The sequence below is a fragment of the Centruroides vittatus genome, unplaced genomic scaffold (assembly GCF_030686945.1).
Source record: "Centruroides vittatus isolate TY-2023 unplaced genomic scaffold, ASM3068694v2 contig_393, whole genome shotgun sequence".
NCBI classification, from domain to species: domain Eukaryota; kingdom Metazoa; phylum Arthropoda; class Arachnida; order Scorpiones; family Buthidae; genus Centruroides; species Centruroides vittatus.
The window spans coordinates 2,187,493-2,200,491 of NW_027122209.1; the positions used below are offsets into that span (position 1 = coordinate 2,187,493).

Here is a 12,999-nt window from a genome sequence, read left to right on the forward strand (position 1 = left end):
TTGCCACATAGAATGACCTAGTTTATGGTTAGTATGGACTACTGAATTATAGACTGTTCAGTGATGAGTCCAAATTCTATCTGAAAGTGAGTTATTTTAATTAATATGCCCTGCAAAGAGCTGAAGAGCTCACCTGGGTTTAACTAATGAAAGACATACATCTGTAATACCTGGAATCATAATTTGAGAAACAATCACAGATAAAAAGAATTATCCAATTTGATTATAGCAATTCGAATATCAACGTGAAAATTCAGTGTGTCTTATAAATAGGCTATTATTACAAGACATTGAGAAATGTTGAGAAAATACTCAATTGGAGATATGATCTGAAGATGGCCAGCAATCTTCAGATTGATCTCCAATTGAGTATTTTTAAAATACCATGAAAAGATTTATTAAATCTAATGCTCATCATGCTCAAACTATAAAGAAAATGACAAAGAATTGACTTACAAGTGTATTTATAATAATGATAATCATACTTATTTTTATCATTTGCTGCTGTATACTTCAAATACTTTAGAATTAATTCTAAACTTCAATCTGTTGTGCTTTATTTGACACTTTATAAATCCAACAAATTACATAGTATTTCATAGTCTAACAATTTCCATTTCTGTCAGTTTACAGGCCTAAATTTTGGCAAAGGTTTTAATCCAAGCACAGAATCCACTACAAATGCATAAAAATGTATCAATCAGAAAAAATTTGCATGTTTTAAATATAAAAATAAAACATAAACACAAATTTATTTCAAAAATTAAATATCATAACAAATGTTTCCCAATGAGATACTAGTTCATAAAGTAATTCCAAATAGAATTCATTTCCAAGAAGCAAAAACTATTCAATTTCATTTTCTATATTTCAAAATATTTGACTATATATGTGGTTGTCAATAATAGCAAAAAGTACTAATCAGCAATCTGGAAAATATTGAGAATAAAACAAAATTTCAAATCAGAATTCTGAACTTGTCTCAGATCATTTGTGGTATGAAAAATTTCTGCATTGTGCTAAAGAAAGATGCCAATGACTAATCCTAGAACTTAATTCACAAACATTACATTAAACATGAACGTTTTTGAACAAGAATTTGAAGTAATTGTTAAGTTTATAGTGTAGATTTCAAAATGGAATACTCTAGTAACATTGCACCAAGTACACAACTGAATCTTTTATTGGCATTTTATAGATTTCGGGTATAGTATATCCTTGATTTAATAGACCCTGTTTTAAATGGACTTCGAACATAATGAACAAAAAATCTGTCCTATACAAAAAATTTAAAACCTTTTTTTGGAACAAGTAGCCAATGAATAAAAATTACTCAATATATGTTTATAATTAAAGTTGAAAAGTTGAAATCTCCCTTTTGCCCTGTGCAAGTAATGAAAAGGGAAAACCTTTTCATTATTTGCACAAGAGACTGAAAGTATCACAGGATAGTTCTTTAAGTTTGCAATTGTTTGGATGAGATATTAGCCATTTCCCTAGCTCAGGGATGGCGAACCTTTTTAATTCCGCGTGCCATATTGTAAGCATACTTAACTTTAAAGATGTTAATGCGTGCCAAAGTCTTAGCCTTCGAATAATGACATTTAAAAAAATTAAAAGAATACGCTTTAATTCGAATAAATGTAAAAAATCTAATTGAAAAAAGGATGGTCAGGTGATAAACAGAAAGGATGATTGAAAAAGACAGAAATCATATGATATATTACGTGCCAGATGAGTTTTCCGATGTGCCGCTTTGGGCACGTGTGCCATAGGTTTGCCACCCCTGCCCTAGCTATTTACCTCTGAACACTTTTTTTGATAGTTTCTCCTTTTGCACTTAAATTGGGTATTTTGTGTATTTTTCTATTTCTACTTATAAAACTGAAATTAAATTTTTAAATAATTTTTTTTGATATTTTGATATTTAAATACTTTCTTTAGTGCAAAATGATATGAACAATTCCATATGAAAAAGAGCTATAATGGTAATATGACAACTTACTGGTTAAAAAAATGCCAAAGATACCAAAGTCAAAACTAAAGGAGTTAGTAAATAGTTTTAAAGACAAAAAAAATATGACCAACAATGGTATTTTGAGATGTGAACTGTGTGATGTTACCATAAATTTGGACTAAAAGCATCTCTACAGGTTAAGCAGCACATTAAATATATTTTGAATATTTCCAACAAGAAAAGAAACAACGAAAAAATGATGAGACAGAATTTTATTTTGGCATCATTAAATTCTGCACAGGACAATGCAGTAAGAAGAATAAATTTTATTATGAACTGGCTACAGTTTTAATACACTGAGGGATTGCACTTAACAAGGTAAATCATCCAGTATAAAAACTGCCTAGAAAAAATACACAAGCATTCAATCCCTAACTAAAACATGCCTACAAAAAGCTATGTGTAGCCGACATATAAAGCAACTTTCAAAAAAATACAGGAAATAGTAAAAACAAACTAATGTTCAGCAGGTACATCCAACAGATGTGCTAGACATACCTGCTGAACATTCTTGTCAGACTGTTAACAGGGAAGCTAGTACAATCCATGTTGTTAAGACTTTACAAATTAGAAAAGACAAATTCCACAACTGTTATGCATGTCTTCAATGATGCATGTGCCAAAGTGTGGAACTCTGCCATTCAGTTTGAAAAACTTGGTTACTTGTAACTAGGGTTGCAGGTTTCTACATCTGAATTAAAGGAATGGATAATACCACCATTTTCCAACTTTTATTGGGTTGGTCCATAAGTTCTGGCATTTTTTTTAAGTGAAAATTTTGCATGAAAAATAAAATGTTTTGGCAATGCATTTTATGTTATTCGATAGAGAATTATGTGCTCTACAAAATAGTGTGTTCAGTTTTTTTATGCTGCTATACTTTTTGTTTTTTTCAGGTCAATAAAACGGAATGTCAAGTCGACAAAAAAACATTTTTGACACCGTCTGCTTTTTGCATTTAATCGAGGTGCCAAAGCCACAGTATCTGCTCGAGAGATTTGTGAAGTGTATGGTGAAGAAGCATGCCTCTTAGGAAGTTGTCGAAAATACCCTTTTTTGTTGACTTGACACACCATTTTATTGACTTGGAAAGAACAAAAAGTACATCAGCATAAAAAACTAAACACACTTTTTTGTAGAGAACATAATACTCTATCGAATAACATAAAACGCATTGCCAAAACATTTCACTTCTCATGCAAAATTTTCACTTAAAAAAAAAAACACCAGAACTTATGGGCCAACCCAATACTCCGTCCATCCCATCACAAAAATGAAAAGTGAATGATATTTTAGCTAATTCCTAAACATTTTGTCTATAATTTTATATCTTAATTTAAAAATTATAATTTTCATATTGACTATAAATTTTTGCAAATTTAGTTTAATTTAGAATATAAAACATTTAGTGATAAACCATAACTTTCTATGAGTAAGGATATGGATTAATATGTAAGGATAGTAATATACCTGTCCAAAAATCTACTATTGCCATTACACAATACACATTGAGAAATGAAAATGAAGGACAAATTGTATCCTTTCTCATTTTAATAAAGGAATTAAATAAAAGAGTCTGGCAACCTTAATTATAATCGACCAGGTACTGTACTGTATACACTAAGTGCATGCTTAAATATGAAGTTGATGTATCTGAATCTGCGACTGTCACTTGTCTTGCCCATTGCCTTAACCAGGCAGAGGATGTATCGCTTGACAATTCATAGGGATTGCTGCGTGTCACCTCAACCTGCATTTTAAATATTCATTTCTATCTTAACAGTTTATAGTTTATCTTAACAGCTTGTTTTTATGCTGAAAATTTCTCATCTATAGGAGCATTCATTCATAAATTGAATGAAAAATCTTCAGCAACCACAACAAAATTCAAAAAGTCTGTGAAATAAGAAACCTATCTTAAAGAAACTCTACACACAAATTCCTGTATAGTTTAGTTTCTAAGCTTGAGGAAAGCAGTCTATCTACTGAGAAAATCTAGAGTATATTCCAGATATTCTTAGTAGACAGAATATTCCAGTTTCATAATCAAAACACAAATCCTGAGTATCTGCAGTCAGAAAACCTAGAGTTTTTAGTGAAAACAAATATGCTTCTCACAAGTGGAGATTGTTTTTGCAGTTCAAAGATTTACTTTCCTTGCACCATTTGTAGCTGACCATGAAGAATATAGAACAATTGTGTTTGCAAGTACAATATTTTCTGTTTGTAAACTACAAAACTGATGAATGAGATTCCAGAAGTGACCAATTCATATTTTCTATCATTTTGAGTTTTGTGTTATATGTATACTATAATGTCCAATAAAATGGTTTTATTTTTATATCTGTTATTAGCCTTATCAAGCATCTCATTCATTATTTTGCATCTAATTTTTTCTATTTTCCATGAGACTCCTAGAATCCAACTTCATTCTTGAAGAAATAGAACCAAGACTTTTTCTTTTACCAGAGCCATGTTGGATTCTAGAAGGAGTCTCATGGAAAATACCAAATTTTACTTTTCAAAAAAAGTACTAAAAATGTAACATGCCATATAACAATATCACTGCAGAATTTCTGCAGTGATATTGTTATATGGCATGTTACATTTTTAGTACTTTTTTTAAAACTTTTTCACAAAAATCCATCACATTTTTAGCCCTTTTTTTCTTACAGAAAATTTGCATCTCAATTTTCCAAGTTTAATTATATTATTTTATTCATACTTATACATCATAACATTTTAACATATCTTGCACATTTTAAGTTTGTTATTAATATATGTTTTTGTAATACATTAAAGTTCATCATTCCCAAAAGTTCATTTTGGGAATAGTAAACACACCTTTCCCAATTAGTCCATTAAGTTGACAGTTTACTATATATGTAATCTGAACCTGAGAAGTAATGATAATCAATTTCACATACAATGTATTATTATAGTTTATGTGAATATAAAACCACATGAAAACCATAAAAGCCATTTCAGTCATTTGAAAGAGCCAAGATACTTGTAAAGAGGAAGAGTTAAACTGGCTATGATAATCAATCTAATTTTAAATAGCAATTATCTTATGCAAGAAGATGCCCATATTAGAGATCTTGTTTAATGCAAATTATTCTGGTTATTTGTAGTGATGAAACAAAAATAAACATTAGCTTTTCTTGCAAGTTAGATGAAAGTTGAAATGTATAAACAAAAAAAAAACAAGTTACTAAATAAATCCTAAACTTTAGAACAGATGACAGTTAGTTCTGTTCAATAATAGTGTGTAGTTTCTTTTCATAACAATAAGAGATATTTTATAAAGTACAGAATATAGAAGTAAACTAACTCATTAATTTCCCAATTTATTTCCAACATATTATTCCTTTTAATCTTTCTTGCAGTGATATTCTTAATTATAATTAAAATTACACTTTCAATCATAACAGATTTTTAATAAATAAACTCAAGTATTAAAATCAATTAAATGAGTAATTTTAATTAGGAAAACTTGTTTGTTTTTTAAATAGAAGATTCCTGCTTTGTTGAAGGATTTTTAATATTTCTATAATTGAGAGTGTAATTTTAATATTAATTCTTGTTCTCAACTATAAAATTTATAATAAAACGAAGACAATTTTAGGATTAAAGGATATTAAATGTAATGTGAAAAGGAACTGTAAATTCAAATAAAGTTAAAAGGATGTTTCCAACACAGCAAATGCAAAAAAAAAAAAAAAAAAAAAAAAAATGCAGCTGCTCAAAATTACTTTTGACAGTACTGCAGAGTTCCATCATTGTAATATGTCAATTTATTTAAATTTATAACCCTAAAACTTAATTCCCAAGCACCACAGTAAACATTTAAAAAAAAGTTTATTTTAATGCAGATTGCCTATTCCAAATAAACAGTATATGTGATCTCCAAAAATATAAATTTTTGACATAACAAAAAACTGGATTAAAATGTTACTTTTGATTTTATTTTCATTCCATCTAATATGATCATGTTCATTTAAAGCAGAGGAAAACATTTGTTTTCACTAAAATTTATCAGTTTTTATGCTGATTATAGGTGTATATTTGTGTTTATTAGTACATTAGATCAGTATAATAGCAGCAGCTGTAAATGAGCATTACACATATGTTACTTTTTGATATTAGAGATCAAACTATTTGTTAATAGTTATTCATTATGATGTAAAATTAATAAACAGCTTTTTACAATTTTAAAATATTTATATAAAAAAACAAATGGAAAATCTTTTATTTAGTAGTATATCAATTACATACAGAAAAGTAACTTTTGTTAAGAGAGAATGAGAAAAATTGTTCTTTGGCCAGTTATATTTCTTATAACACTTTTACAAAAACAAAGGTATGAAATAAGAACATTTAAAGTAAAAGTTGTAACAGTTAATATACAAATGTTTGAAATCTAGATGATGAATAGCCTATTCACAAATTACAAAAGAAACATCAATTAAGATAAGTTTTACATAAATGAATCAAACATATTTCTAAAACCCCTTTAGCTTCAAAAGAAATGTATTTGGTCTTAAAACTAAAATTTATTTGCCGCATGTAATATAAATTATAGTATCTTAAAGTACACAAGCAATAGTTTCTAAAATGCTATAACTATATTGTTTTTAATAAAGTATTTTAATATGTTTAGAACCTAAATACATGATTACTTTTATTGTTGTTACTTTTTGAGTAATATATGAGTCATTCATTCACAAGCCAAATCGATTAACTCCACATTTCAAAGTTTTTTAAATTTTAGTGTCAAAACACTTGATACACTCATAACTTTTTATATTCATAATAAGTTTCCCTAATAATAAGGATCAATGCCACTTAATGACAAAATTTTATTTGCCATCAAAAAAAAAATTTTATTTATTTTAGAAGCCGATCTAATTAACTCCATACTGTAACATAAATCTGCCAGTGCACACTGCAGCATTGCAATCGCAGTGTGCGCTGACCAGTGCCTTGTAGATAATGGTAAATTAAATGTTATCTCATCAGAAAAAACAACTAAAAGAAATTAGTTAGTTATAGTCCAACTGCCACAGAAGTAAATATACTTGCGGATTATTGAACGATTTTAATTTTGGTGGCAATTGTTTTTAGAAAAGAGAAAAGTTATACTGTTACATCAAGATGGATAAAACTAAAAATAATTTGTTTCATTCCTTCTATTAAACATGATTCTTACAAAAATTTAAGAACAAATCAATGTGATGGGACCTCAAATACAGCTGACGAAGAAGACATCATTTATGTTGCTGAATAATCAATTTAAACAAAATAATAATAATAATACAACCATTGTAACAGTAACAGAACAGTTATTATTCATTTTTGCAAAAAATCTTTAATAAAAAATGTACAATAACGAAGTTTCTCTATAATAAAAAAACTATATGAAGACAAAATTTGATGTTATTACTTTTTTTACTTGCCAAATTGATGAACTCCCTCAATCACACCAAAATAGTAATAATAATAACGATTATGACATATCATTAAATAAAAGCTACATCTACAATAATACATTCTAAAATGTTTATTTGAATTTATATTTTAAAAGAAATTTTAAAAAATAATGTATATTATTTCATCACTTTTTTCCACTTTTTGTTTTATGGAGTTAATCAATTTGGCAAGTAAGCAACACATCATTCAGACTAATTTTGGATAAGTTGAACAATTTTAATTTTATAGAAAAGCAATTCTCAGTTTAAATTAGTCAATTGTCAATGACAGACAATTCTGTTTCAGATTTTGTCAATGAACCTAATTTAATTAACAAAAATGATCAAAATTCTAGATTATGATTAATATTTTAGTAATATTTATAGAAATAAAGTAAAGTATATTTGTAGAAGAAATCTCGTCAGAAAACTTCATATATGTAAATTTACATTAATTTAATAATATTTTGATGTCTAAAAAAATCCACTAAAAATAGAATTCAAATTTACCAAATGAAAATGCAGTGGCAGTTATCCCATATGGAATTCAAGTAAAATTCACCCAGATATACTATTAATTTTGAATAGAATATAATTATAGCAATTGTCATGTCAACCGAGAAAGTTTGGTGTCAGCACCCTTCCAAATAGCACATAACTGTCCATATCTTCAAATTCATATTCTAATTGGAAACTTCTGGAATCAAAATGACATAACTGACAATATACAAAAGTTATACTATATTATCTCAAATATTAGATGATAATTGTACTTTTAAATCCTATTCAGGAAACACAAATTTATATGTAATTACAATTTACAAAGATTACAACATAATGATATTGACAACTTTTGGAAACTTCACTAATCTATAGCAATAACAGCAACAACTATTCTAATAAATTTTATTCAGTTTTTATAATTATTAAATTATTTAATTAGTCCAATTAAGTAATTTAATGATTATAAAATTTAACCAGATTTTTTGAAATTTTTTAATTATTAAATTAACTATCCACATTGTCAAGATACAAAAACAGCATTTAACATGCAGTTTGTTTGAGTCACTTATTTGGAACTTAGGTAAACTTTTATTACTAATTATTAATGAATGCAGTCTACCATATTGCTCTATACATCCATATTCATTTTTTTCAGATAAAAACACTTAAGCTTGGAAATCTCTTAGGCCATTAAGTAATAAAATTCTCAACCTTCCTATAAACATACAAAAACAAATCAACTAAATTATATTCCAGTCACTTCATAAATATGTTTTTAAAATTATATTCAGTTTGCATTCTAAATGTTACATTTTATATAAATTTTCTATCAAACTAGCATATTATAATTTCTTTTGCTTTTCTTCTTTCAATTCAAATAATTGCATTAACCAAATGAATTACTAATAAATAAAGGCATTCTTATTAAATTAATTCATTGTGGTAGGTAATGCTTTGAAATCAATCCTGGAAAAAAATGACTGTTTTATTGTTAATAATACAATATATTTAAAAAATTAAAATTTATCATTTTCAATTCAAATTTATTAAATAATGCTATCAATATCTTTTGTGAGTGTACTTTTCTTGGACTGTTATTTCATATATAAAACATACGACATAATATTAAATCTAAAGTATTTTTGAGAAATTTTGTCTCTCTTTAAAGACAAATCTTAATGCTAGACATTTTAATATGTTTTCTAACAAAAGAATAAAAAGTCAAAGATAAAAACTAATTGTTTGTAATTTAATTGCTATTATTCATTTGTATATACTGTATTTGACAAACAGTTTTAGTTTATATTGGAAAATAAATTATTATATACTCATAGTTTCAGAAATATAAAATGTAATACATTTTTGATATTATCATTATACTGTAAAACAATATATTTTCAGAATCTTTACCTTAATATGTAACAAAATAACAACAAAATAGACATCCTAACATAATTTCTAGTGTCTAAATAAACAAACTGTAAACTACTACTGTTATTCTATTTAAACTAGTATATGGATAATGTCTTTGAATAGATAGAAAAAGTAGTGTGCATACCAAGACAATTAATTCCATGTAAGTAAAACTTGGTATGTTATAAATTTCATGACAAGACAAAACAAGCTAACAATGTTTTTTAAATGATAAACAACTTTTATCATTTCATTATGTTAATATGATCAAATAAAATGTGTGTTGTTTTTAATCTGCTCATAAATGAATTATCTATTATACCCATCACAGAATTAAATATGTCAAATTCATTTATATCATTCAATTTCAGTTAAACAGTGATTAAATTAATTTTTAAATTCCCACTTGGATCCCACCGATTTAAATTTGACCCCTTTTTTGGTATAATTGAAAAGCAACAATTCACCAACATACAATCTTAACAAATTGTGAAATGTAACAAAAGAAATTAGTAAATTTTATAAGCAAAAGTTTCATCCATGGAAATACTGAACTGGAAAAACAAAATAGAAAGTAATCCTAAAAATTTTGTGGAACAAACAAACCACACAATGGTATTGTCCCGTTACATCTCTAACAACAACAGCTTTGTCCCGTCTTAGTACAAGATCGAAAACATTTGTTCAAAAATTAAGTATATTAAAGTTGTTTACCGGCGATTTAAGGTTTTATTGCATGTAATATTGACAATGGTCTCGCCATCTTTCCAAAGAACGGCAAAGCAAAGGGAAACCGACCAGACCGGGAACCAATGTGGTGCCATCCATTTGGTCAAATTCTCCAGGACGACCAATTCCAAGAAAAACAGACAGAAGGGAGAGAAATTAGAACACACACACAATACATTTGGTACAGAAACACAGCCAATCTATGGGTGACTCAAGACTTCATTCAAACTCTACCAAACATCATAGAGAAAAACTATTTCTTTGATTCATTAAGTTTAGAACGATTAGGTGACTAACAAGTCAGAAATATAAGTCCTTTAGCATAATAAATAAGTGTTTATGAATATACACGAGAACAAATTTGATGGGAAAATTTTTTAAGTCCGAATTCGATAAAATTTTGTCAAATTTTCGACGAGTTAAACATGGAGGTTAATTTGGACAGAATTAGTCGAAAGGTAAGAGGATTTTGCGGATTTTGCGACAAAACTTACACGAAAGATTTGGAACGTATCTGAAACATAACACGTATTTTGAACGATACGAAAGAAATAAGCCATACTTGATTGCATTCATGTCTTTAGAAGCCATATTGGATTAGCCACACCTGGATATATTTAAGAAATTATCTAAATCCTGCCATGTGTGATATAGCAATGGTTAAGAGTTCTTAAAGAGAATAATAAAACGATTAGAGATTTGGTCGGTGGTGGCATTTAAACTAATGCTAATAGCGTGGAAAATTAAAAAATCAAAAAAGTCATTCATATTTATAAAAGCGTAGACGTTTCGATTAATTCGTTTCAAAATCGTTGAAGGGAAGAATATTTCGTTAATAGCAATAATTAATTGGAATTATTGTGTGGCCACCGAGGCCATTTCGATTCCCGAAAATAGGCATCTTTATAATAAGTTAATCCTTACCCTCTACAGACGTATCTAAACCCCAATCGCTTCCTGTATTTCGATGTTTTATATTTAAAACATCCGATTTTCTATGGATATAAGTCAAGATGGCGGAATCGAGATGAGGACAATCATCCGATTAAATGAAATTCCTTTAAAATATCCAAACTGGTAGAATAATCTTTTCTCTTTAAAACCACACGTTTATAATAGGAATCCGAGGATTAATCCCTTCGCAACATATCGGTTCATCCCGGGTAGAAATAGTCACGTAAACAACATCCATTTTAACATATCCGATTCGAAGCGAAGATCATCATTATCATCATCATCATCGTAAAAAAAAAACCCCGACTTTTCAAACTGACCCGTCAGAGGGAGCAAAAGTCGCACCGGGGCACGTGACCTACGTCGAATGACGTCAAAGGACAACACGCGCGCATTGTTACGACGAACGATCCCGAGACGGACCGAGAAGACGCGAGAATGGCCGCTAGTCACGCGCGACTTGCTAAAGGAAGGAATTTTCCCTCCACCTTTCCCAGCTCCGATTTCCGGAGAAAATCGACCGAAGGACTAGAAATTGACCCTGCCAAATATTTCGCCCGCCCACTACCTCCAACGCCATCGCTTTTGTTTTCCTATAAAGAACGGACCGTCGCGCAGTGATGCGATTTTTAGCGTTAAACCAATTTTTCAGATTTTATTTTGTAAAGCGCATCGGCGCCAAGTGACAGAAAAATCCTTTCTTCGGACAACTACCGACATCTGGCGTTACTATTTTTGCTCTCAAACTTCATCCTTCGCCTCCTTAATTCACTATTTCTCAATTAAATCAAAGTTAATTTCATTCGAAAATCATCCTATTTTACGCAAATGCATTTTTAGATATTTATCATCTAATTTAACGCAATATTTTAGTATAGATTGCACGCGTTGTATGGAGAATTAATAAAATTAATATAAAAAAAAGGGAGTCGAGTCGCTAGCGGTGTATCATAGTACGGCGCATGGATATTGTTAAACCGTGACACTGCATCGAAGATTTGACCAATCCTCTTTCGACTGGCGAGATGTGAATAGACAATTGGTGGAAGCGATCGGAAAACGCCGCAGCAAAGATATAGCATTCTATTCCATGATTCCATCGAAAGTGACGGCGTTTGCGGTTTCGATTGGACTTGTTGCTATGGAAACAATCCCACGAGACATTTCTTCAGCTGCTAGTCGCAACACTAAGGAAACTCCGACTTGCCGAATTATTGTTGCTGCCGCTAAGACTGACCGTTTCCCACAGCCAATAAAACGATAGTTTCGGGTTGTAAAGGTGAAATTTAGACATTTCGATTTTTTTTCTAGAAACGAATTGAAACTTGTTCCAGGACGTTAGATATATAAGTACAGTAACCAAAGGGCGGAAATAGACGCATTCGTCAAGTCTGAAAATATGACTTTCGAAAGAACACATTCGCATTCTGTTGCTTTATCACTTCAAAAGTGTCCACAATGCAAGCAAGGCTTACCATGTCATCTGCAAAGCGTTTGTTAAAGCGTTTATGGGTGAACAAAGATCAACCAGCTGTTGCAAATGTCAAAGAACCCATAGTGCAGAAGGCGATGATCTGCGTTTGTTTCGCGTCATCACGTTGGAGCTGCTTCCAACCAACATCACTGTTACGAAAGAACTCTACTACTGTGAACAGCTGGATCGTTTGAACGCTAAGATTAAAGAACTTTGTCGTAAAAGTGGCAAAGTCCGATACAGACACGATAACTCGCCAGCAAATGCAGCAAAGATGATGTTAGAGAAACTGGCTAGTCTGGGCTGGGAGATTCTGCATCATCTACGTTACAGCCCCGACTTTGCGCCAACTGACTACCATCTACAGTATTTTGCGCCCTGCAGAACCATATTGCCATATAGGACTGATTGAAACCTTTTTGGTCGTGCACGCAATT

General features: G+C 29.7%; 1 protein-coding gene across 3 annotated transcripts in view; it reads right to left on the bottom strand.

The window, feature by feature from the left end:
- Positions 1 to 11,448, bottom strand: part of Tlk (Tousled-like kinase) — a 179,509-nt gene extending 168,061 nt beyond the window's left edge. For all 3 annotated transcript variants that reach the window (XM_067271301.1, XM_067271299.1, XM_067271300.1), the window contains exon 1: positions 11,059 to 11,448. The gene's annotated coding sequence lies outside the window, so the exon portion shown is untranslated. The remainder of the gene's footprint in view (positions 1 to 11,058) is intronic.
- Positions 11,449 to 12,999: the final 1,551 nt, after the last annotated feature.